Below are 22,812 nucleotides of genomic sequence, written 5' to 3' on the forward strand. Positions count from 1 at the left end.
GTCTCCCGCACCCCAGGGAAAAGACTTTCTCTCTTTATCCGATCTATACGCCTCATGATTTTATATCAACCATACAAATATCTCAGCAAGGGGCCCAGCAATCACTTCCTTAGCTTCCCCCAGACCTGATCAGGTCCTGGGCATTGATCCACTTGTACGCGCTTCAAGGCATCCAGCATTCCTCCTCTGCAATGTGGACAATTTTCAAGATGTCACCATCCATTTCCCTATATTCTATACTTCTCCCTACATTCTATCCTTTTCCACAGTAAACACTGATGCAAAATACTCGTTTAGTATCGGCCCAGCCTCTCCTGCGGCTCGGCACAAAGGCCGCTGTGCTGATCCTCGAGGGGCCCTATTCTCTCCCTAGTCACCCTTTTGTCCTTATAATGTATTTGCAAAAACCCTTTGGATTTTCCTTAACTCTATCTGCCAAAGCTATCTCAGGTCCCCTTTTTACCCTCCTGATTTCCCTACTGTCTTTACACTCTTGTACGGATTCACTCGATCTATCCTGTCTATACCTGACAAGTGCTTCCTTCTTTTCCTTAAGCAAACCCTCATTTTCTTAGGCTCTTTGGTAAACGGAAGCACCTCCCTTCTTGCCTGCATGGAGTGCTGAGCAAAGGATCTTAGTGCGCTGTGACGTGGCTCTCCAGTAGCGGAGCCATCGAGACAAAGAAGTGAAAGGCTTTGCCGAATGTTGCCTGCCAAGCGCAAGACATACCGGGCTTTGCCGAGCTCCTGACGCCACGGCTCTGCGGTACCGCGAGTGGGCCGTGTCTCTGCACGGGCCAGAGCCCAGCATGTAACGGGCGACGTGCGTGATTGTGGATTGAAAGCCGATATCCTGGCCTCACTGGAGCTGCAGCTTTCTGACGAGGGTTGCTCTGTGGCTCGCGGCACCTTGAAAACCGGCCTATTTGGGCACGCGGTATGAGCCTCGGCTGTCGGCTGGCCTTCTTAGCGCAGTAGGCAGCGCGTCAGTCTCATAATCTGAAGGTCCTGAGTTCAATCCTCAGAGAAGGCAAGACTGTGGCCTTTGTCACCGGACGTGTTTTCTTTCTCTCCGCGGGCAATAATATTTGCTTTGGACGGCTTCACGCCTGATTTGAACTGACCACACCAGAGCAAACGCGTTGCTGGAAGGTTTAACATCTGGGCGACACGTGCTCAACTTTTTTTTCTGCACAGCATTTTGGGAACTCACCATCGTGCTATCTGTGCAGCAGCAAAGACTGGAGCCACACGCAGGGTTCACGCGAGGGTCACACTGCTTGCGTCTCAAGCGTGTCCCCAGGAAAAGCACTGTGGAGAATGTGGGCATCGATCCCACTACCTCTCGCATGCTAAGCGAGCGTTCTACCATTTGAGCTAATTCCCCTACAACGTGCACTTGCTTAGCCCCCATGGTGCTTCGGAACGATGAGCTGAGAGCAGCAGGCGATTTCCTCTCGAGATTGCACGCTGTATTCAACCGAACAACGCGACGCGACTATCGACACATCCGAGCAGCAGCAGCAGCACGTGCGCGAAGTCTTCTGGAAAACACAGTGCCGCCGAAAGAATCGCCAGCGAGACGCTCTGAGATTCCAGAATCCAAACGAACCGATCGGCGCCAGCAGTCACAACAAGTGTGAGGTAGCACTCGAGAGCGCTGTCTGACTGATTGGAGACTTGCGACACGTTCAAGTGAGTGCTGACTGACTGCGTGGATGTTGTGTTCCTCCAGAGGGCTCCCTGCTGCTCGTGGTTTGCAACTGCAGACGTCACAGCACACCAACAGGCAGACTTCTCTGAAGAAGAAGAAGGTGTATTTTGGAGAAAGAGAACACTTGGGGCTGTTACCAGACGAAAAAAGAGGGCTTCTCCTTCATCCTCGTGAGCTGCAGCCCTGCGGTCAGGTTCCGCAAAGTGCTGCTTTCAGATACACGCCAAGCAGGCCGAGATGCAAAGAGCAACCGCCACTCGTCTGAAGCAGCACCCGCGAGCCCTGTCTGACCGGTAGGGCCTTTCCTAAGTGCTGACCTGCTCGGATGCGTTGCTGTTCAACTTGTGCAACTGTGGAAGTGGCACACCCCGTGCAGGCCAGATTTCATGAAGAGGAAACGAAGAGAAGTCCACAGGCAGTTTTCCGACAGGAATGGAAGACTCCTTCGTCCGGACGTTGACATAGTAAGTTGTCATCGAGCAGTTTAGAGCGCCGCTTCGCGGGAAAACTTTGCTTGAAAGGAGTCATAGAGTCATAGAGATGTACGTCACGGAAAGAGACCCTTCGGTCGGACCTTTCCGACCAGATATCCCATCCCAATCTAGTCGTACCTGCCGGCACGCGGGCCATATCCCTCCAAACCCTTCCTATTCATATAGCCACCCAGATGCCTTTTAAATATTGCAATTGCACTCGCCTCCGCCACTTCCTCTGGCAGCTCATTCCATACACGTACCACCCTCTGTGTGAAAAAGGTGCCCCTTAGTTCTCTTTCATATCTTTTCCCTCTCACCCTAAACCTCTGCCCTCTAGTGCTGGTCTCCCGCACCCCAGGGAAAAGACTTTCTCTCTTTATCCGATCTATACGCCTCATGATTTTATATCAACCATACAAATATCTCAGCAAGGGGCCCAGCAATCACTTCCTTAGCTTCCCCCAGACCTGATCAGGTCCTGGGCATTGATCCACTTGTACGCGCTTCAAGGCATCCAGCATTCCTCCTCTGCAATGTGGACAATTTTCAAGATGTCACCATCCATTTCCCTATATTCTATACTTCTCCCTACATTCTATCCTTTTCCACAGTAAACACTGATGCAAAATACTCGTTTAGTATCGGCCCAGCCTCTCCTGCGGCTCGGCACAAAGGCCGCTGTGCTGATCCTCGAGGGGCCCTATTCTCTCCCTAGTCACCCTTTTGTCCTTATAATGTATTTGCAAAAACCCTTTGGATTTTCCTTAACTCTATCTGCCAAAGCTATCTCAGGTCCCCTTTTTACCCTCCTGATTTCCCTACTGTCTTTACACTCTTGTACGGATTCACTCGATCTATCCTGTCTATACCTGACAAGTGCTTCCTTCTTTTCCTTAAGCAAACCCTCATTTTCTTAGGCTCTTTGGTAAACGGAAGCACCTCCCTTCTTGCCTGCATGGAGTGCTGAGCAAAGGATCTTAGTGCGCTGTGACGTGGCTCTCCAGTAGCGGAGCCATCGAGACAAAGAAGTGAAAGGCTTTGCCGAATGTTGCCTGCCAAGCGCAAGACATACCGGGCTTTGCCGAGCTCCTGACGCCACGGCTCTGCGGTACCGCGAGTGGGCCGTGTCTCTGCACGGGCCAGAGCCCAGCATGTAACGGGCGACGTGCGTGATTGTGGATTGAAAGCCGATATCCTGGCCTCACTGGAGCTGCAGCTTTCTGACGAGGGTTGCTCTGTGGCTCGCGGCACCTTGAAAACCGGCCTATTTGGGCACGCGGTATGAGCCTCGGCTGTCGGCTGGCCTTCTTAGCGCAGTAGGCAGCGCGTCAGTCTCATAATCTGAAGGTCCTGAGTTCAATCCTCAGAGAAGGCAAGACTGTGGCCTTTGTCACCGGACGTGTTTTCTTTCTCTCCGCGGGCAATAATATTTGCTTTGGACGGCTTCACGCCTGATTTGAACTGACCACACCAGAGCAAACGCGTTGCTGGAAGGTTTAACATCTGGGCGACACGTGCTCAACTTTTTTTTCTGCACAGCATTTTGGGAACTCACCATCGTGCTATCTGTGCAGCAGCAAAGACTGGAGCCACACGCAGGGTTCACGCGAGGGTCACACTGCTTGCGTCTCAAGCGTGTCCCCAGGAAAAGCACTGTGGAGAATGTGGGCATCGATCCCACTACCTCTCGCATGCTAAGCGAGCGCTCTACCATTTGAGCTAATTCCCCTACAACGTGCACTTGCTTAGCCCCCATGGTGCTTCGGAACGATGAGCTGAGAGCAGCAGGCGATTTCCTCTCGAGATTGCACGCTGTATTCAACCGAACAACGCGACGCGACTATCGACACATCCGAGCAGCAGCAGCAGCACGTGCGCGAAGTCTTCTGGAAAACACAGTGCCGCCGAAAGAATCGCCAGCGAGACGCTCTGAGATTCCAGAATCCAAACGAACCGATCGGCGCCAGCAGTCACAACAAGTGTGAGGTAGCACTCGAGAGCGCTGTCTGACTGATTGGAGACTTGCGACACGTTCAAGTGAGTGCTGACTGACTGCGTGGATGTTGTGTTCCTCCAGAGGGCTCCCTGCTGCTCGTGGTTTGCAACTGCAGACGTCACAGCACACCAACAGGCAGACTTCTCTGAAGAAGAAGAAGGTGTATTTTGGAGAAAGAGAACACTTGGGGCTGTTACCAGACGAAAAAAGAGGGCTTCTCCTTCATCCTCGTGAGCTGCAGCCCTGCGGTCAGGTTCCGCAAAGTGCTGCTTTCAGATACACGCCAAGCAGGCCGAGATGCAAAGAGCAACCGCCACTCGTCTGAAGCAGCACCCGCGAGCCCTGTCTGACCGGTAGGGCCTTTCCTAAGTGCTGACCTGCTCGGATGCGTTGCTGTTCAACTTGTGCAACTGTGGAAGTGGCACACCCCGTGCAGGCCAGATTTCATGAAGAGGAAACGAAGAGAAGTCCACAGGCAGTTTTCCGACAGGAATGGAAGACTCCTTCGTCCGGACGTTGACATAGTAAGTTGTCATCGAGCAGTTTAGAGCGCCGCTTCGCGGGAAAACTTTGCTTGAAAGGAGTCATAGAGTCATAGAGATGTACGTCACGGAAAGAGACCCTTCGGTCGGACCTTTCCGACCAGATATCCCATCCCAATCTAGTCGTACCTGCCGGCACGCGGGCCATATCCCTCCAAACCCTTCCTATTCATATAGCCACCCAGATGCCTTTTAAATATTGCAATTGCACTCGCCTCCGCCACTTCCTCTGGCAGCTCATTCCATACACGTACCACCCTCTGTGTGAAAAAGGTGCCCCTTAGTTCTCTTTCATATCTTTTCCCTCTCACCCTAAACCTCTGCCCTCTAGTGCTGGTCTCCCGCACCCCAGGGAAAAGACTTTCTCTCTTTATCCGATCTATACGCCTCATGATTTTATATCAACCATACAAATATCTCAGCAAGGGGCCCAGCAATCACTTCCTTAGCTTCCCCCAGACCTGATCAGGTCCTGGGCATTGATCCACTTGTACGCGCTTCAAGGCATCCAGCATTCCTCCTCTGCAATGTGGACAATTTTCAAGATGTCACCATCCATTTCCCTATATTCTATACTTCTCCCTACATTCTATCCTTTTCCACAGTAAACACTGATGCAAAATACTCGTTTAGTATCGGCCCAGCCTCTCCTGCGGCTCGGCACAAAGGCCGCTGTGCTGATCCTCGAGGGGCCCTATTCTCTCCCTAGTCACCCTTTTGTCCTTATAATGTATTTGCAAAAACCCTTTGGATTTTCCTTAACTCTATCTGCCAAAGCTATCTCAGGTCCCCTTTTTACCCTCCTGATTTCCCTACTGTCTTTACACTCTTGTACGGATTCACTCGATCTATCCTGTCTATACCTGACAAGTGCTTCCTTCTTTTCCTTAAGCAAACCCTCATTTTCTTAGGCTCTTTGGTAAACGGAAGCACCTCCCTTCTTGCCTGCATGGAGTGCTGAGCAAAGGATCTTAGTGCGCTGTGACGTGGCTCTCCAGTAGCGGAGCCATCGAGACAAAGAAGTGAAAGGCTTTGCCGAATGTTGCCTGCCAAGCGCAAGACATACCGGGCTTTGCCGAGCTCCTGACGCCACGGCTCTGCGGTACCGCGAGTGGGCCGTGTCTCTGCACGGGCCAGAGCCCAGCATGTAACGGGCGACGTGCGTGATTGTGGATTGAAAGCCGATATCCTGGCCTCACTGGAGCTGCAGCTTTCTGACGAGGGTTGCTCTGTGGCTCGCGGCACCTTGAAAACCGGCCTATTTGGGCACGCGGTATGAGCCTCGGCTGTCGGCTGGCCTTCTTAGCGCAGTAGGCAGCGCGTCAGTCTCATAATCTGAAGGTCCTGAGTTCAATCCTCAGAGAAGGCAAGACTGTGGCCTTTGTCACCGGACGTGTTTTCTTTCTCTCCGCGGGCAATAATATTTGCTTTGGACGGCTTCACGCCTGATTTGAACTGACCACACCAGAGCAAACGCGTTGCTGGAAGGTTTAACATCTGGGCGACACGTGCTCAACTTTTTTTTCTGCACAGCATTTTGGGAACTCACCATCGTGCTATCTGTGCAGCAGCAAAGACTGGAGCCACACGCAGGGTTCACGCGAGGGTCACACTGCTTGCGTCTCAAGCGTGTCCCCAGGAAAAGCACTGTGGAGAATGTGGGCATCGATCCCACTACCTCTCGCATGCTAAGCGAGCGTTCTACCATTTGAGCTAATTCCCCTACAACGTGCACTTGCTTAGCCCCCATGGTGCTTCGGAACGATGAGCTGAGAGCAGCAGGCGATTTCCTCTCGAGATTGCACGCTGTATTCAACCGAACAACGCGACGCGACTATCGACACATCCGAGCAGCAGCAGCAGCACGTGCGCGAAGTCTTCTGGAAAACACAGTGCCGCCGAAAGAATCGCCAGCGAGACGCTCTGAGATTCCAGAATCCAAACGAACCGATCGGCGCCAGCAGTCACAACAAGTGTGAGGTAGCACTCGAGAGCGCTGTCTGACTGATTGGAGACTTGCGACACGTTCAAGTGAGTGCTGACTGACTGCGTGGATGTTGTGTTCCTCCAGAGGGCTCCCTGCTGCTCGTGGTTTGCAACTGCAGACGTCACAGCACACCAACAGGCAGACTTCTCTGAAGAAGAAGAAGGTGTATTTTGGAGAAAGAGAACACTTGGGGCTGTTACCAGACGAAAAAAGAGGGCTTCTCCTTCATCCTCGTGAGCTGCAGCCCTGCGGTCAGGTTCCGCAAAGTGCTGCTTTCAGATACACGCCAAGCAGGCCGAGATGCAAAGAGCAACCGCCACTCGTCTGAAGCAGCACCCGCGAGCCCTGTCTGACCGGTAGGGCCTTTCCTAAGTGCTGACCTGCTCGGATGCGTTGCTGTTCAACTTGTGCAACTGTGGAAGTGGCACACCCCGTGCAGGCCAGATTTCATGAAGAGGAAACGAAGAGAAGTCCACAGGCAGTTTTCCGACAGGAATGGAAGACTCCTTCGTCCGGACGTTGACATAGTAAGTTGTCATCGAGCAGTTTAGAGCGCCGCTTCGCGGGAAAACTTTGCTTGAAAGGAGTCATAGAGTCATAGAGATGTACGTCACGGAAAGAGACCCTTCGGTCGGACCTTTCCGACCAGATATCCCATCCCAATCTAGTCGTACCTGCCGGCACGCGGGCCATATCCCTCCAAACCCTTCCTATTCATATAGCCACCCAGATGCCTTTTAAATATTGCAATTGCACTCGCCTCCGCCACTTCCTCTGGCAGCTCATTCCATACACGTACCACCCTCTGTGTGAAAAAGGTGCCCCTTAGTTCTCTTTCATATCTTTTCCCTCTCACCCTAAACCTCTGCCCTCTAGTGCTGGTCTCCCGCACCCCAGGGAAAAGACTTTCTCTCTTTATCCGATCTATACGCCTCATGATTTTATATCAACCATACAAATATCTCAGCAAGGGGCCCAGCAATCACTTCCTTAGCTTCCCCCAGACCTGATCAGGTCCTGGGCATTGATCCACTTGTACGCGCTTCAAGGCATCCAGCATTCCTCCTCTGCAATGTGGACAATTTTCAAGATGTCACCATCCATTTCCCTATATTCTATACTTCTCCCTACATTCTATCCTTTTCCACAGTAAACACTGATGCAAAATACTCGTTTAGTATCGGCCCAGCCTCTCCTGCGGCTCGGCACAAAGGCCGCTGTGCTGATCCTCGAGGGGCCCTATTCTCTCCCTAGTCACCCTTTTGTCCTTATAATGTATTTGCAAAAACCCTTTGGATTTTCCTTAACTCTATCTGCCAAAGCTATCTCAGGTCCCCTTTTTACCCTCCTGATTTCCCTACTGTCTTTACACTCTTGTACGGATTCACTCGATCTATCCTGTCTATACCTGACAAGTGCTTCCTTCTTTTCCTTAAGCAAACCCTCATTTTCTTAGGCTCTTTGGTAAACGGAAGCACCTCCCTTCTTGCCTGCATGGAGTGCTGAGCAAAGGATCTTAGTGCGCTGTGACGTGGCTCTCCAGTAGCGGAGCCATCGAGACAAAGAAGTGAAAGGCTTTGCCGAATGTTGCCTGCCAAGCGCAAGACATACCGGGCTTTGCCGAGCTCCTGACGCCACGGCTCTGCGGTACCGCGAGTGGGCCGTGTCTCTGCACGGGCCAGAGCCCAGCATGTAACGGGCGACGTGCGTGATTGTGGATTGAAAGCCGATATCCTGGCCTCACTGGAGCTGCAGCTTTCTGACGAGGGTTGCTCTGTGGCTCGCGGCACCTTGAAAACCGGCCTATTTGGGCACGCGGTATGAGCCTCGGCTGTCGGCTGGCCTTCTTAGCGCAGTAGGCAGCGCGTCAGTCTCATAATCTGAAGGTCCTGAGTTCAATCCTCAGAGAAGGCAAGACTGTGGCCTTTGTCACCGGACGTGTTTTCTTTCTCTCCGCGGGCAATAATATTTGCTTTGGACGGCTTCACGCCTGATTTGAACTGACCACACCAGAGCAAACGCGTTGCTGGAAGGTTTAACATCTGGGCGACACGTGCTCAACTTTTTTTTCTGCACAGCATTTTGGGAACTCACCATCGTGCTATCTGTGCAGCAGCAAAGACTGGAGCCACACGCAGGGTTCACGCGAGGGTCACACTGCTTGCGTCTCAAGCGTGTCCCCAGGAAAAGCACTGTGGAGAATGTGGGCATCGATCCCACTACCTCTCGCATGCTAAGCGAGCGTTCTACCATTTGAGCTAATTCCCCTACAACGTGCACTTGCTTAGCCCCCATGGTGCTTCGGAACGATGAGCTGAGAGCAGCAGGCGATTTCCTCTCGAGATTGCACGCTGTATTCAACCGAACAACGCGACGCGACCATCGACACATCCGAGCAGCAGCAGCAGCACGTGCGCGAAGTCTTCTGGAAAACACAGTGCCGCCGAAAGAATCGCCAGCGAGACGCTCTGAGATTCCAGAATCCAAACGAACCGATCGGCGCCAGCAGTCACAACAAGTGTGAGGTAGCACTCGAGAGCGCTGTCTGACTGATTGGAGACTTGCGACACGTTCAAGTGAGTGCTGACTGACTGCGTGGATGTTGTGTTCCTCCAGAGGGCTCCCTGCTGCTCGTGGTTTGCAACTGCAGACGTCACAGCACACCAACAGGCAGACTTCTCTGAAGAAGAAGAAGGTGTATTTTGGAGAAAGAGAACACTTGGGGCTGTTACCAGACGAAAAAAGAGGGCTTCTCCTTCATCCTCGTGAGCTGCAGCCCTGCGGTCAGGTTCCGCAAAGTGCTGCTTTCAGATACACGCCAAGCAGGCCGAGATGCAAAGAGCAACCGCCACTCGTCTGAAGCAGCACCCGCGAGCCCTGTCTGACCGGTAGGGCCTTTCCTAAGTGCTGACCTGCTCGGATGCGTTGCTGTTCAACTTGTGCAACTGTGGAAGTGGCACACCCCGTGCAGGCCAGATTTCATGAAGAGGAAACGAAGAGAAGTCCACAGGCAGTTTTCCGACAGGAATGGAAGACTCCTTCGTCCGGACGTTGACATAGTAAGTTGTCATCGAGCAGTTTAGAGCGCCGCTTCGCGGGAAAACTTTGCTTGAAAGGAGTCATAGAGTCATAGAGATGTACGTCACGGAAAGAGACCCTTCGGTCGGACCTTTCCGACCAGATATCCCATCCCAATCTAGTCGTACCTGCCGGCACGCGGGCCATATCCCTCCAAACCCTTCCTATTCATATAGCCACCCAGATGCCTTTTAAATATTGCAATTGCACTCGCCTCCGCCACTTCCTCTGGCAGCTCATTCCATACACGTACCACCCTCTGTGTGAAAAAGGTGCCCCTTAGTTCTCTTTCATATCTTTTCCCTCTCACCCTAAACCTCTGCCCTCTAGTGCTGGTCTCCCGCACCCCAGGGAAAAGACTTTCTCTCTTTATCCGATCTATACGCCTCATGATTTTATATCAACCATACAAATATCTCAGCAAGGGGCCCAGCAATCACTTCCTTAGCTTCCCCCAGACCTGATCAGGTCCTGGGCATTGATCCACTTGTACGCGCTTCAAGGCATCCAGCATTCCTCCTCTGCAATGTGGACAATTTTCAAGATGTCACCATCCATTTCCCTATATTCTATACTTCTCCCTACATTCTATCCTTTTCCACAGTAAACACTGATGCAAAATACTCGTTTAGTATCGGCCCAGCCTCTCCTGCGGCTCGGCACAAAGGCCGCTGTGCTGATCCTCGAGGGGCCCTATTCTCTCCCTAGTCACCCTTTTGTCCTTATAATGTATTTGCAAAAACCCTTTGGATTTTCCTTAACTCTATCTGCCAAAGCTATCTCAGGTCCCCTTTTTACCCTCCTGATTTCCCTACTGTCTTTACACTCTTGTACGGATTCACTCGATCTATCCTGTCTATACCTGACAAGTGCTTCCTTCTTTTCCTTAAGCAAACCCTCATTTTCTTAGGCTCTTTGGTAAACGGAAGCACCTCCCTTCTTGCCTGCATGGAGTGCTGAGCAAAGGATCTTAGTGCGCTGTGACGTGGCTCTCCAGTAGCGGAGCCATCGAGACAAAGAAGTGAAAGGCTTTGCCGAATGTTGCCTGCCAAGCGCAAGACATACCGGGCTTTGCCGAGCTCCTGACGCCACGGCTCTGCGGTACCGCGAGTGGGCCGTGTCTCTGCACGGGCCAGAGCCCAGCATGTAACGGGCGACGTGCGTGATTGTGGATTGAAAGCCGATATCCTGGCCTCACTGGAGCTGCAGCTTTCTGACGAGGGTTGCTCTGTGGCTCGCGGCACCTTGAAAACCGGCCTATTTGGGCACGCGGTATGAGCCTCGGCTGTCGGCGGGCCTTCTTAGCGCAGTAGGCAGCGCGTCAGTCTCATAATCTGAAGGTCCTGAGTTCAATCCTCAGAGAAGGCAAGACTGTGGCCTTTGTCACCGGACGTGTTTTCTTTCTCTCCGCGGGCAATAATATTTGCTTTGGACGGCTTCACGCCTGATTTGAACTGACCACACCAGAGCAAACGCGTTGCTGGAAGGTTTAACATCTGGGCGACACGTGCTCAACTTTTTTTTCTGCACAGCATTTTGGGAACTCACCATCGTGCTATCTGTGCAGCAGCAAAGACTGGAGCCACACGCAGGGTTCACGCGAGGGTCACACTGCTTGCGTCTCAAGCGTGTCCCCAGGAAAAGCACTGTGGAGAATGTGGGCATCGATCCCACTACCTCTCGCATGCTAAGCGAGCGCTCTACCATTTGAGCTAATTCCCCTACAACGTGCACTTGCTTAGCCCCCATGGTGCTTCGGAACGATGAGCTGAGAGCAGCAGGCGATTTCCTCTCGAGATTGCACGCTGTATTCAACCGAACAACGCGACGCGACTATCGACACATCCGAGCAGCAGCAGCAGCACGTGCGCGAAGTCTTCTGGAAAACACAGTGCCGCCGAAAGAATCGCCAGCGAGACGCTCTGAGATTCCAGAATCCAAACGAACCGATCGGCGCCAGCAGTCACAACAAGTGTGAGGTAGCACTCGAGAGCGCTGTCTGACTGATTGGAGACTTGCGACACGTTCAAGTGAGTGCTGACTGACTGCGTGGATGTTGTGTTCCTCCAGAGGGCTCCCTGCTGCTCGTGGTTTGCAACTGCAGACGTCACAGCACACCAACAGGCAGACTTCTCTGAAGAAGAAGAAGGTGTATTTTGGAGAAAGAGAACACTTGGGGCTGTTACCAGACGAAAAAAGAGGGCTTCTCCTTCATCCTCGTGAGCTGCAGCCCTGCGGTCAGGTTCCGCAAAGTGCTGCTTTCAGATACACGCCAAGCAGGCCGAGATGCAAAGAGCAACCGCCACTCGTCTGAAGCAGCACCCGCGAGCCCTGTCTGACCGGTAGGGCCTTTCCTAAGTGCTGACCTGCTCGGATGCGTTGCTGTTCAACTTGTGCAACTGTGGAAGTGGCACACCCCGTGCAGGCCAGATTTCATGAAGAGGAAACGAAGAGAAGTCCACAGGCAGTTTTCCGACAGGAATGGAAGACTCCTTCGTCCGGACGTTGACATAGTAAGTTGTCATCGAGCAGTTTAGAGCGCCGCTTCGCGGGAAAACTTTGCTTGAAAGGAGTCATAGAGTCATAGAGATGTACGTCACGGAAAGAGACCCTTCGGTCGGACCTTTCCGACCAGATATCCCATCCCAATCTAGTCGTACCTGCCGGCACGCGGGCCATATCCCTCCAAACCCTTCCTATTCATATAGCCACCCAGATGCCTTTTAAATATTGCAATTGCACTCGCCTCCGCCACTTCCTCTGGCAGCTCATTCCATACACGTACCACCCTCTGTGTGAAAAAGGTGCCCCTTAGTTCTCTTTCATATCTTTTCCCTCTCACCCTAAACCTCTGCCCTCTAGTGCTGGTCTCCCGCACCCCAGGGAAAAGACTTTCTCTCTTTATCCGATCTATACGCCTCATGATTTTATATCAACCATACAAATATCTCAGCAAGGGGCCCAGCAATCACTTCCTTAGCTTCCCCCAGACCTGATCAGGTCCTGGGCATTGATCCACTTGTACGCGCTTCAAGGCATCCAGCATTCCTCCTCTGCAATGTGGACAATTTTCAAGATGTCACCATCCATTTCCCTATATTCTATACTTCTCCCTACATTCTATCCTTTTCCACAGTAAACACTGATGCAAAATACTCGTTTAGTATCGGCCCAGCCTCTCCTGCGGCTCGGCACAAAGGCCGCTGTGCTGATCCTCGAGGGGCCCTATTCTCTCCCTAGTCACCCTTTTGTCCTTATAATGTATTTGCAAAAACCCTTTGGATTTTCCTTAACTCTATCTGCCAAAGCTATCTCAGGTCCCCTTTTTACCCTCCTGATTTCCCTACTGTCTTTACACTCTTGTACGGATTCACTCGATCTATCCTGTCTATACCTGACAAGTGCTTCCTTCTTTTCCTTAAGCAAACCCTCATTTTCTTAGGCTCTTTGGTAAACGGAAGCACCTCCCTTCTTGCCTGCATGGAGTGCTGAGCAAAGGATCTTAGTGCGCTGTGACGTGGCTCTCCAGTAGCGGAGCCATCGAGACAAAGAAGTGAAAGGCTTTGCCGAATGTTGCCTGCCAAGCGCAAGACATACCGGGCTTTGCCGAGCTCCTGACGCCACGGCTCTGCGGTACCGCGAGTGGGCCGTGTCTCTGCACGGGCCAGAGCCCAGCATGTAACGGGCGACGTGCGTGATTGTGGATTGAAAGCCGATATCCTGGCCTCACTGGAGCTGCAGCTTTCTGACGAGGGTTGCTCTGTGGCTCGCGGCACCTTGAAAACCGGCCTATTTGGGCACGCGGTATGAGCCTCGGCTGTCGGCGGGCCTTCTTAGCGCAGTAGGCAGCGCGTCAGTCTCATAATCTGAAGGTCCTGAGTTCAATCCTCAGAGAAGGCAAGACTGTGGCCTTTGTCACCGGACGTGTTTTCTTTCTCTCCGCGGGCAATAATATTTGCTTTGGACGGCTTCACGCCTGATTTGAACTGACCACACCAGAGCAAACGCGTTGCTGGAAGGTTTAACATCTGGGCGACACGTGCTCAACTTTTTTTTCTGCACAGCATTTTGGGAACTCACCATCGTGCTATCTGTGCAGCAGCAAAGACTGGAGCCACACGCAGGGTTCACGCGAGGGTCACACTGCTTGCGTCTCAAGCGTGTCCCCAGGAAAAGCACTGTGGAGAATGTGGGCATCGATCCCACTACCTCTCGCATGCTAAGCGAGCGTTCTACCATTTGAGCTAATTCCCCTACAACGTGCACTTGCTTAGCCCCCATGGTGCTTCGGAACGATGAGCTGAGAGCAGCAGGCGATTTCCTCTCGAGATTGCACGCTGTATTCAACCGAACAACGCGACGCGACTATCGACACATCCGAGCAGCAGCAGCAGCACGTGCGCGAAGTCTTCTGGAAAACACAGTGCCGCCGAAAGAATCGCCAGCGAGACGCTCTGAGATTCCAGAATCCAAACGAACCGATCGGCGCCAGCAGTCACAACAAGTGTGAGGTAGCACTCGAGAGCGCTGTCTGACTGATTGGAGACTTGCGACACGTTCAAGTGAGTGCTGACTGACTGCGTGGATGTTGTGTTCCTCCAGAGGGCTCCCTGCTGCTCGTGGTTTGCAACTGCAGACGTCACAGCACACCAACAGGCAGACTTCTCTGAAGAAGAAGAAGGTGTATTTTGGAGAAAGAGAACACTTGGGGCTGTTACCAGACGAAAAAAGAGGGCTTCTCCTTCATCCTCGTGAGCTGCAGCCCTGCGGTCAGGTTCCGCAAAGTGCTGCTTTCAGATACACGCCAAGCAGGCCGAGATGCAAAGAGCAACCGCCACTCGTCTGAAGCAGCACCCGCGAGCCCTGTCTGACCGGTAGGGCCTTTCCTAAGTGCTGACCTGCTCGGATGCGTTGCTGTTCAACTTGTGCAACTGTGGAAGTGGCACACCCCGTGCAGGCCAGATTTCATGAAGAGGAAACGAAGAGAAGTCCACAGGCAGTTTTCCGACAGGAATGGAAGACTCCTTCGTCCGGACGTTGACATAGTAAGTTGTCATCGAGCAGTTTAGAGCGCCGCTTCGCGGGAAAACTTTGCTTGAAAGGAGTCATAGAGTCATAGAGATGTACGTCACGGAAAGAGACCCTTCGGTCGGACCTTTCCGACCAGATATCCCATCCCAATCTAGTCGTACCTGCCGGCACGCGGGCCATATCCCTCCAAACCCTTCCTATTCATATAGCCACCCAGATGCCTTTTAAATATTGCAATTGCACTCGCCTCCGCCACTTCCTCTGGCAGCTCATTCCATACACGTACCACCCTCTGTGTGAAAAAGGTGCCCCTTAGTTCTCTTTCATATCTTTTCCCTCTCACCCTAAACCTCTGCCCTCTAGTGCTGGTCTCCCGCACCCCAGGGAAAAGACTTTCTCTCTTTATCCGATCTATACGCCTCATGATTTTATATCAACCATACAAATATCTCAGCAAGGGGCCCAGCAATCACTTCCTTAGCTTCCCCCAGACCTGATCAGGTCCTGGGCATTGATCCACTTGTACGCGCTTCAAGGCATCCAGCATTCCTCCTCTGCAATGTGGACAATTTTCAAGATGTCACCATCCATTTCCCTATATTCTATACTTCTCCCTACATTCTATCCTTTTCCACAGTAAACACTGATGCAAAATACTCGTTTAGTATCGGCCCAGCCTCTCCTGCGGCTCGGCACAAAGGCCGCTGTGCTGATCCTCGAGGGGCCCTATTCTCTCCCTAGTCACCCTTTTGTCCTTATAATGTATTTGCAAAAACCCTTTGGATTTTCCTTAACTCTATCTGCCAAAGCTATCTCAGGTCCCCTTTTTACCCTCCTGATTTCCCTACTGTCTTTACACTCTTGTACGGATTCACTCGATCTATCCTGTCTATACCTGACAAGTGCTTCCTTCTTTTCCTTAAGCAAACCCTCATTTTCTTAGGCTCTTTGGTAAACGGAAGCACCTCCCTTCTTGCCTGCATGGAGTGCTGAGCAAAGGATCTTAGTGCGCTGTGACGTGGCTCTCCAGTAGCGGAGCCATCGAGACAAAGAAGTGAAAGGCTTTGCCGAATGTTGCCTGCCAAGCGCAAGACATACCGGGCTTTGCCGAGCTCCTGACGCCACGGCTCTGCGGTACCGCGAGTGGGCCGTGTCTCTGCACGGGCCAGAGCCCAGCATGTAACGGGCGACGTGCGTGATTGTGGATTGAAAGCCGATATCCTGGCCTCACTGGAGCTGCAGCTTTCTGACGAGGGTTGCTCTGTGGCTCGCGGCACCTTGAAAACCGGCCTATTTGGGCACGCGGTATGAGCCTCGGCTGTCGGCTGGCCTTCTTAGCGCAGTAGGCAGCGCGTCAGTCTCATAATCTGAAGGTCCTGAGTTCAATCCTCAGAGAAGGCAAGACTGTGGCCTTTGTCACCGGACGTGTTTTCTTTCTCTCCGCGGGCAATAATATTTGCTTTGGACGGCTTCACGCCTGATTTGAACTGACCACACCAGAGCAAACGCGTTGCTGGAAGGTTTAACATCTGGGCGACACGTGCTCAACTTTTTTTTCTGCACAGCATTTTGGGAACTCACCATCGTGCTATCTGTGCAGCAGCAAAGACTGGAGCCACACGCAGGGTTCACGCGAGGGTCACACTGCTTGCGTCTCAAGCGTGTCCCCAGGAAAAGCACTGTGGAGAATGTGGGCATCGATCCCACTACCTCTCGCATGCTAAGCGAGCGCTCTACCATTTGAGCTAATTCCCCTACAACGTGCACTTGCTTAGCCCCCATGGTGCTTCGGAACGATGAGCTGAGAGCAGCAGGCGATTTCCTCTCGAGATTGCACGCTGTATTCAACCGAACAACGCGACGCGACTATCGACACATCCGAGCAGCAGCAGCAGCACGTGCGCGAAGTCTTCTGGAAAACACAGTGCCGCCGAAAGAATCGCCAGCGAGACGCTCTGAGATTCCAGAATCCAAACGAACCGATCGGCGCCAGCAGTCACAACAAGTGTGAGGTAGCACTCGAGAGCGCTGTCTGACTGATTGGAGACTTGCGACACGTTCAAGTGAGTGCTGACTGACTGCGTGGATGTTGTGTTCCTCCAGAGGGCTCCCTGCTGCTCGTGGTTTGCAACTGCAGACGTCACAGCACACCAACAGGCAGACTTCTCTGAAGAAGAAGAAGGTGTATTTTGGAGAAAGAGAACACTTGGGGCTGTTACCAGACGAAAAAAGAGGGCTTCTCCTTCATCCTCGTGAGCTGCAGCCCTGCGGTCAGGTTCCGCAAAGTGCTGCTTTCAGATACACGCCAAGCAGGCCGAGATGCAAAGAGCAACCGCCACTCGTCTGAAGCAGCACCCGCGAGCCCTGTCTGACCGGTAGGGCCTTTCCTAAGTGCTGACCTGCTCGGATGCGTTGCTGTTCAACTTGTGCAACTGTGGAAGTGGCACACCCCGTGCAGGCCAGATTTCATGAAGAGGAAACGAAGAGAAGTCCACAGGCAGTTTTCCGACAGGAATGGAAGACTCCTTCGTCCGGACGTTGACATAGTAAGTTGTCATCGAGCAGTTTAGAGCGCCGCTTCGCGGGAAAACTTTGCTTGAAAGGAGTCATAGAGTCATAGAGATGTACGTCACGGAAAGAGACCCTTCGGTCGGACCTTTCCGACCAGATATCCCATCCCAATCTAGTCGTACCTGCCGGCACGCGGGCCATATCCCTCCAAACCCTTCCTATTCATATAGCCACCCAGATGCCTTTTAAATATTGCAATTGCACTCGCCTCCGCCACTTCCTCTGGCAGCTCATTCCATACACGTACCACCCTCTGTGTGAAAAAGGTGCCCCTTAGTTCTCTTTCATATCTTTTCCCTCTCACCCTAAACCTCTGCCCTCTAGTGCTGGTCTCCCGCACCCCAGGGAAAAGACTTTCTCTCTTTATCCGATCTATACGCCTCATGATTTTATATCAACCATACAAATATCTCAGCAAGGGGCCCAGCAATCACTTCCTTAGCTTCCCCCAGACCTGATCAGGTCCTGGGCATTGATCCACTTGTACGCGCTTCAAGGCATCCAGCATTCCTCCTCTGCAATGTGGACAATTTTCAAGATGTCACCATCCATTTCCCTATATTCTATACTTCTCCCTACATTCTATCCTTTTCCACAGTAAACACTGATGCAAAATACTCGTTTAGTATCGGCCCAGCCTCTCCTGCGGCTCGGCACAAAGGCCGCTGTGCTGATCCTCGAGGGGCCCTATTCTCTCCCTAGTCACCCTTTTGTCCTTATAATGTATTTGCAAAAACCCTTTGGATTTTCCTTAACTCTATCTGCCAAAGCTATCTCAGGTCCCCTTTTTACCCTCCTGATTTCCCTACTGTCTTTACACTCTTGTACGGATTCACTCGATCTATCCTGTCTATACCTGACAAGTGCTTCCTTCTTTTCCTTAAGCAAACCCTCATTTTCTTAGGCTCTTTGGTAAACGGAAGCACCTCCCTTCTTGCCTGCATGGAGTGCTGAGCAAAGGATCTTAGTGCGCTGTGACGTGGCTCTCCAGTAGCGGAGCCATCGAGACAAAGAAGTGAAAGGCTTTGCCGAATGTTGCCTGCCAAGCGCAAGACATACCGGGCTTTGCCGAGCTCCTGACGCCACGGCTCTGCGGTACCGCGAGTGGGCCGTGTCTCTGCACGGGCCAGAGCCCAGCATGTAACGGGCGACGTGCGTGATTGTGGATTGAAAGCCGATATCCTGGCCTCACTGGAGCTGCAGCTTTCTGACGAGGGTTGCTCTGTGGCTCGCGGCACCTTGAAAACCGGCCTATTTGGGCACGCGGTATGAGCCTCGGCTGTCGGCGGGCCTTCTTAGCGCAGTAGGCAGCGCGTCAGTCTCATAATCTGAAGGTCCTGAGTTCAATCCTCAGAGAAGGCAAGACTGTGGCCTTTGTCACCGGACGTGTTTTCTTTCTCTCCGCGGGCAATAATATTTGCTTTGGACGGCTTCACGCCTGATTTGAACTGACCACACCAGAGCAAACGCGTTGCTGGAAGGTTTAACATCTGGGCGACACGTGCTCAACTTTTTTTTCTGCACAGCATTTTGGGAACTCACCATCGTGCTATCTGTGCAGCAGCAAAGACTGGAGCCACACGCAGGGTTCACGCGAGGGTCACACTGCTTGCGTCTCAAGCGTGTCCCCAGGAAAAGCACTGTGGAGAATGTGGGCATCGATCCCACTACCTCTCGCATGCTAAGCGAGCGCTCTACCATTTGAGCTAATTCCCCTACAACGTGCACTTGCTTAGCCCCCATGGTGCTTCGGAACGATGAGCTGAGAGCAGCAGGCGATTTCCTCTCGAGATTGCACGCTGTATTCAACCGAACAACGCGACGCGACTATCGACACATCCGAGCAGCAGCAGCAGCACGTGCGCGAAGTCTTCTGGAAAACACAGTGCCGCCGAAAGAATCGCCAGCGAGACGCTCTGAGATTCCAGAATCCAAACGAACCGATCGGCGCCAGCAGTCACAACAAGTGTGAGGTAGCACTCGAGAGCGCTGTCTGACTGATTGGAGACTTGCGACACGTTCAAGTGAGTGCTGACTGACTGCGTGGATGTTGTGTTCCTCCAGAGGGCTCCCTGCTGCTCGTGGTTTGCAACTGCAGACGTCACAGCACACCAACAGGCAGACTTCTCTGAAGAAGAAGAAGGTGTATTTTGGAGAAAGAGAACACTTGGGGCTGTTACCAGACGAAAAAAGAGGGCTTCTCCTTCATCCTCGTGAGCTGCAGCCCTGCGGTCAGGTTCCGCAAAGTGCTGCTTTCAGATACACGCCAAGCAGGCCGAGATGCAAAGAGCAACCGCCACTCGTCTGAAGCAGCACCCGCGAGCCCTGTCTGACCGGTAGGGCCTTTCCTAAGTGCTGACCTGCTCGGATGCGTTGCTGTTCAACTTGTGCAACTGTGGAAGTGGCACACCCCGTGCAGGCCAGATTTCATGAAGAGGAAACGAAGAGAAGTCCACAGGCAGTTTTCCGACAGGAATGGAAGACTCCTTCGTCCGGACGTTGACATAGTAAGTTGTCATCGAGCAGTTTAGAGCGCCGCTTCGCGGGAAAACTTTGCTTGAAAGGAGTCATAGAGTCATAGAGATGTACGTCACGGAAAGAGACCCTTCGGTCGGACCTTTCCGACCAGATATCCCATCCCAATCTAGTCGTACCTGCCGGCACGCGGGCCATATCCCTCCAAACCCTTCCTATTCATATAGCCACCCAGATGCCTTTTAAATATTGCAATTGCACTCGCCTCCGCCACTTCCTCTGGCAGCTCATTCCATACACGTACCACCCTCTGTGTGAAAAAGGTGCCCCTTAGTTCTCTTTCATATCTTTTCCCTCTCACCCTAAACCTCTGCCCTCTAGTGCTGGTCTCCCGCACCCCAGGGAAAAGACTTTCTCTCTTTATCCGATCTATACGCCTCATGATTTTATATCAACCATACAAATATCTCAGCAAGGGGCCCAGCAATCACTTCCTTAGCTTCCCCCAGACCTGATCAGGTCCTGGGCATTGATCCACTTGTACGCGCTTCAAGGCATCCAGCATTCCTCCTCTGCAATGTGGACAATTTTCAAGATGTCACCATCCATTTCCCTATATTCTATACTTCTCCCTACATTCTATCCTTTTCCACAGTAAACACTGATGCAAAATACTCGTTTAGTATCGGCCCAGCCTCTCCTGCGGCTCGGCACAAAGGCCGCTGTGCTGATCCTCGAGGGGCCCTATTCTCTCCCTAGTCACCCTTTTGTCCTTATAATGTATTTGCAAAAACCCTTTGGATTTTCCTTAACTCTATCTGCCAAAGCTATCTCAGGTCCCCTTTTTACCCTCCTGATTTCCCTACTGTCTTTACACTCTTGTACGGATTCACTCGATCTATCCTGTCTATACCTGACAAGTGCTTCCTTCTTTTCCTTAAGCAAACCCTCATTTTCTTAGGCTCTTTGGTAAACGGAAGCACCTCCCTTCTTGCCTGCATGGAGTGCTGAGCAAAGGATCTTAGTGCGCTGTGACGTGGCTCTCCAGTAGCGGAGCCATCGAGACAAAGAAGTGAAAGGCTTTGCCGAATGTTGCCTGCCAAGCGCAAGACATACCGGGCTTTGCCGAGCTCCTGACGCCACGGCTCTGCGGTACCGCGAGTGGGCCGTGTCTCTGCACGGGCCAGAGCCCAGCATGTAACGGGCGACGTGCGTGATTGTGGATTGAAAGCCGATATCCTGGCCTCACTGGAGCTGCAGCTTTCTGACGAGGGTTGCTCTGTGGCTCGCGGCACCTTGAAAACCGGCCTATTTGGGCACGCGGTATGAGCCTCGGCTGTCGGCGGGCCTTCTTAGCGCAGTAGGCAGCGCGTCAGTCTCATAATCTGAAGGTCCTGAGTTCAATCCTCAGAGAAGGCAAGACTGTGGCCTTTGTCACCGGACGTGTTTTCTTTCTCTCCGCGGGCAATAATATTTGCTTTGGACGGCTTCACGCCTGATTTGAACTGACCACACCAGAGCAAACGCGTTGCTGGAAGGTTTAACATCTGGGCGACACGTGCTCAACTTTTTTTTCTGCACAGCATTTTGGGAACTCACCATCGTGCTATCTGTGCAGCAGCAAAGACTGGAGCCACACGCAGGGTTCACGCGAGGGTCACACTGCTTGCGTCTCAAGCGTGTCCCCAGGAAAAGCACTGTGGAGAATGTGGGCATCGATCCCACTACCTCTCGCATGCTAAGCGAGCGTTCTACCATTTGAGCTAATTCCCCTACAACGTGCACTTGCTTAGCCCCCATGGTGCTTCGGAACGATGAGCTGAGAGCAGCAGGCGATTTCCTCTCGAGATTGCACGCTGTATTCAACCGAACAACGCGACGCGACTATCGACACATCCGAGCAGCAGCAGCAGCACGTGCGCGAAGTCTTCTGGAAAACACAGTGCCGCCGAAAGAATCGCCAGCGAGACGCTCTGAGATTCCAGAATCCAAACGAACCGATCGGCGCCAGCAGTCACAACAAGTGTGAGGTAGCACTCGAGAGCGCTGTCTGACTGATTGGAGACTTGCGACACGTTCAAGTGAGTGCTGACTGACTGCGTGGATGTTGTGTTCCTCCAGAGGGCTCCCTGCTGCTCGTGGTTTGCAACTGCAGACGTCACAGCACACCAACAGGCAGACTTCTCTGAAGAAGAAGAAGGTGTATTTTGGAGAAAGAGAACACTTGGGGCTGTTACCAGACGAAAAAAGAGGGCTTCTCCTTCATCCTCGTGAGCTGCAGCCCTGCGGTCAGGTTCCGCAAAGTGCTGCTTTCAGATACACGCCAAGCAGGCCGAGATGCAAAGAGCAACCGCCACTCGTCTGAAGCAGCACCCGCGAGCCCTGTCTGACCGGTAGGGCCTTTCCTAAGTGCTGACCTGCTCGGATGCGTTGCTGTTCAACTTGTGCAACTGTGGAAGTGGCACACCCCGTGCAGGCCAGATTTCATGAAGAGGAAACGAAGAGAAGTCCACAGGCAGTTTTCCGACAGGAATGGAAGACTCCTTCGTCCGGACGTTGACATAGTAAGTTGTCATCGAGCAGTTTAGAGCGCCGCTTCGCGGGAAAACTTTGCTTGAAAGGAGTCATAGAGTCATAGAGATGTACGTCACGGAAAGAGACCCTTCGGTCGGACCTTTCCGACCAGATATCCCATCCCAATCTAGTCGTACCTGCCGGCACGCGGGCCATATCCCTCCAAACCCTTCCTATTCATATAGCCACCCAGATGCCTTTTAAATATTGCAATTGCACTCGCCTCCGCCACTTCCTCTGGCAGCTCATTCCATACACGTACCACCCTCTGTGTGAAAAAGGTGCCCCTTAGTTCTCTTTCATATCTTTTCCCTCTCACCCTAAACCTCTGCCCTCTAGTGCTGGTCTCCCGCACCCCAGGGAAAAGA

The 22,812-nt window shown here is 52.5% G+C and overlaps 13 non-coding genes across 13 annotated transcripts; 9 read left to right on the forward strand and 4 right to left on the reverse strand.

Moving 5' to 3' along the window:
* Positions 1 to 960: 960 nt before the first annotated feature.
* Positions 961 to 1,033, forward strand: trnam-cau (transfer RNA methionine (anticodon CAU)). The gene has a single exon. It is a non-coding gene; the product is annotated as a tRNA-Met (tRNA).
* A 2,459-nt stretch (positions 1,034 to 3,492) lies between these two features.
* On the forward strand, positions 3,493 to 3,565 carry trnam-cau (transfer RNA methionine (anticodon CAU)). The gene has a single exon. It is a non-coding gene; the product is annotated as a tRNA-Met (tRNA).
* A 281-nt stretch (positions 3,566 to 3,846) lies between these two features.
* On the reverse strand, positions 3,847 to 3,919 carry trnaa-agc (transfer RNA alanine (anticodon AGC)). Its single transcript has one exon. It is a non-coding gene; the product is annotated as a tRNA-Ala (tRNA).
* A 2,105-nt stretch (positions 3,920 to 6,024) lies between these two features.
* trnam-cau (transfer RNA methionine (anticodon CAU)) lies at positions 6,025 to 6,097 on the forward strand. Its single transcript has one exon. It is a non-coding gene; the product is annotated as a tRNA-Met (tRNA).
* A 2,459-nt stretch (positions 6,098 to 8,556) lies between these two features.
* trnam-cau (transfer RNA methionine (anticodon CAU)) lies at positions 8,557 to 8,629 on the forward strand. Its single transcript has one exon. It is a non-coding gene; the product is annotated as a tRNA-Met (tRNA).
* A 2,459-nt stretch (positions 8,630 to 11,088) lies between these two features.
* trnam-cau (transfer RNA methionine (anticodon CAU)) lies at positions 11,089 to 11,161 on the forward strand. The gene has a single exon. It is a non-coding gene; the product is annotated as a tRNA-Met (tRNA).
* A 281-nt stretch (positions 11,162 to 11,442) lies between these two features.
* Positions 11,443 to 11,515, reverse strand: trnaa-agc (transfer RNA alanine (anticodon AGC)). Its single transcript has one exon. It is a non-coding gene; the product is annotated as a tRNA-Ala (tRNA).
* A 2,105-nt stretch (positions 11,516 to 13,620) lies between these two features.
* trnam-cau (transfer RNA methionine (anticodon CAU)) lies at positions 13,621 to 13,693 on the forward strand. The gene has a single exon. It is a non-coding gene; the product is annotated as a tRNA-Met (tRNA).
* Positions 13,694 to 16,152: 2,459 nt separating this feature from the next.
* On the forward strand, positions 16,153 to 16,225 carry trnam-cau (transfer RNA methionine (anticodon CAU)). Its single transcript has one exon. It is a non-coding gene; the product is annotated as a tRNA-Met (tRNA).
* Positions 16,226 to 16,506: 281 nt separating this feature from the next.
* On the reverse strand, positions 16,507 to 16,579 carry trnaa-agc (transfer RNA alanine (anticodon AGC)). Its single transcript has one exon. It is a non-coding gene; the product is annotated as a tRNA-Ala (tRNA).
* A 2,105-nt stretch (positions 16,580 to 18,684) lies between these two features.
* On the forward strand, positions 18,685 to 18,757 carry trnam-cau (transfer RNA methionine (anticodon CAU)). The gene has a single exon. It is a non-coding gene; the product is annotated as a tRNA-Met (tRNA).
* A 281-nt stretch (positions 18,758 to 19,038) lies between these two features.
* Positions 19,039 to 19,111, reverse strand: trnaa-agc (transfer RNA alanine (anticodon AGC)). Its single transcript has one exon. It is a non-coding gene; the product is annotated as a tRNA-Ala (tRNA).
* Positions 19,112 to 21,216: 2,105 nt separating this feature from the next.
* On the forward strand, positions 21,217 to 21,289 carry trnam-cau (transfer RNA methionine (anticodon CAU)). Its single transcript has one exon. It is a non-coding gene; the product is annotated as a tRNA-Met (tRNA).
* The last annotated feature ends 1,523 nt before the right edge of the window (positions 21,290 to 22,812 follow it).

Source organism: Chiloscyllium punctatum, chromosome 5, assembly GCF_047496795.1.
Source record: "Chiloscyllium punctatum isolate Juve2018m chromosome 5, sChiPun1.3, whole genome shotgun sequence".
NCBI lineage: Eukaryota > Metazoa > Chordata > Chondrichthyes > Orectolobiformes > Hemiscylliidae > Chiloscyllium > Chiloscyllium punctatum.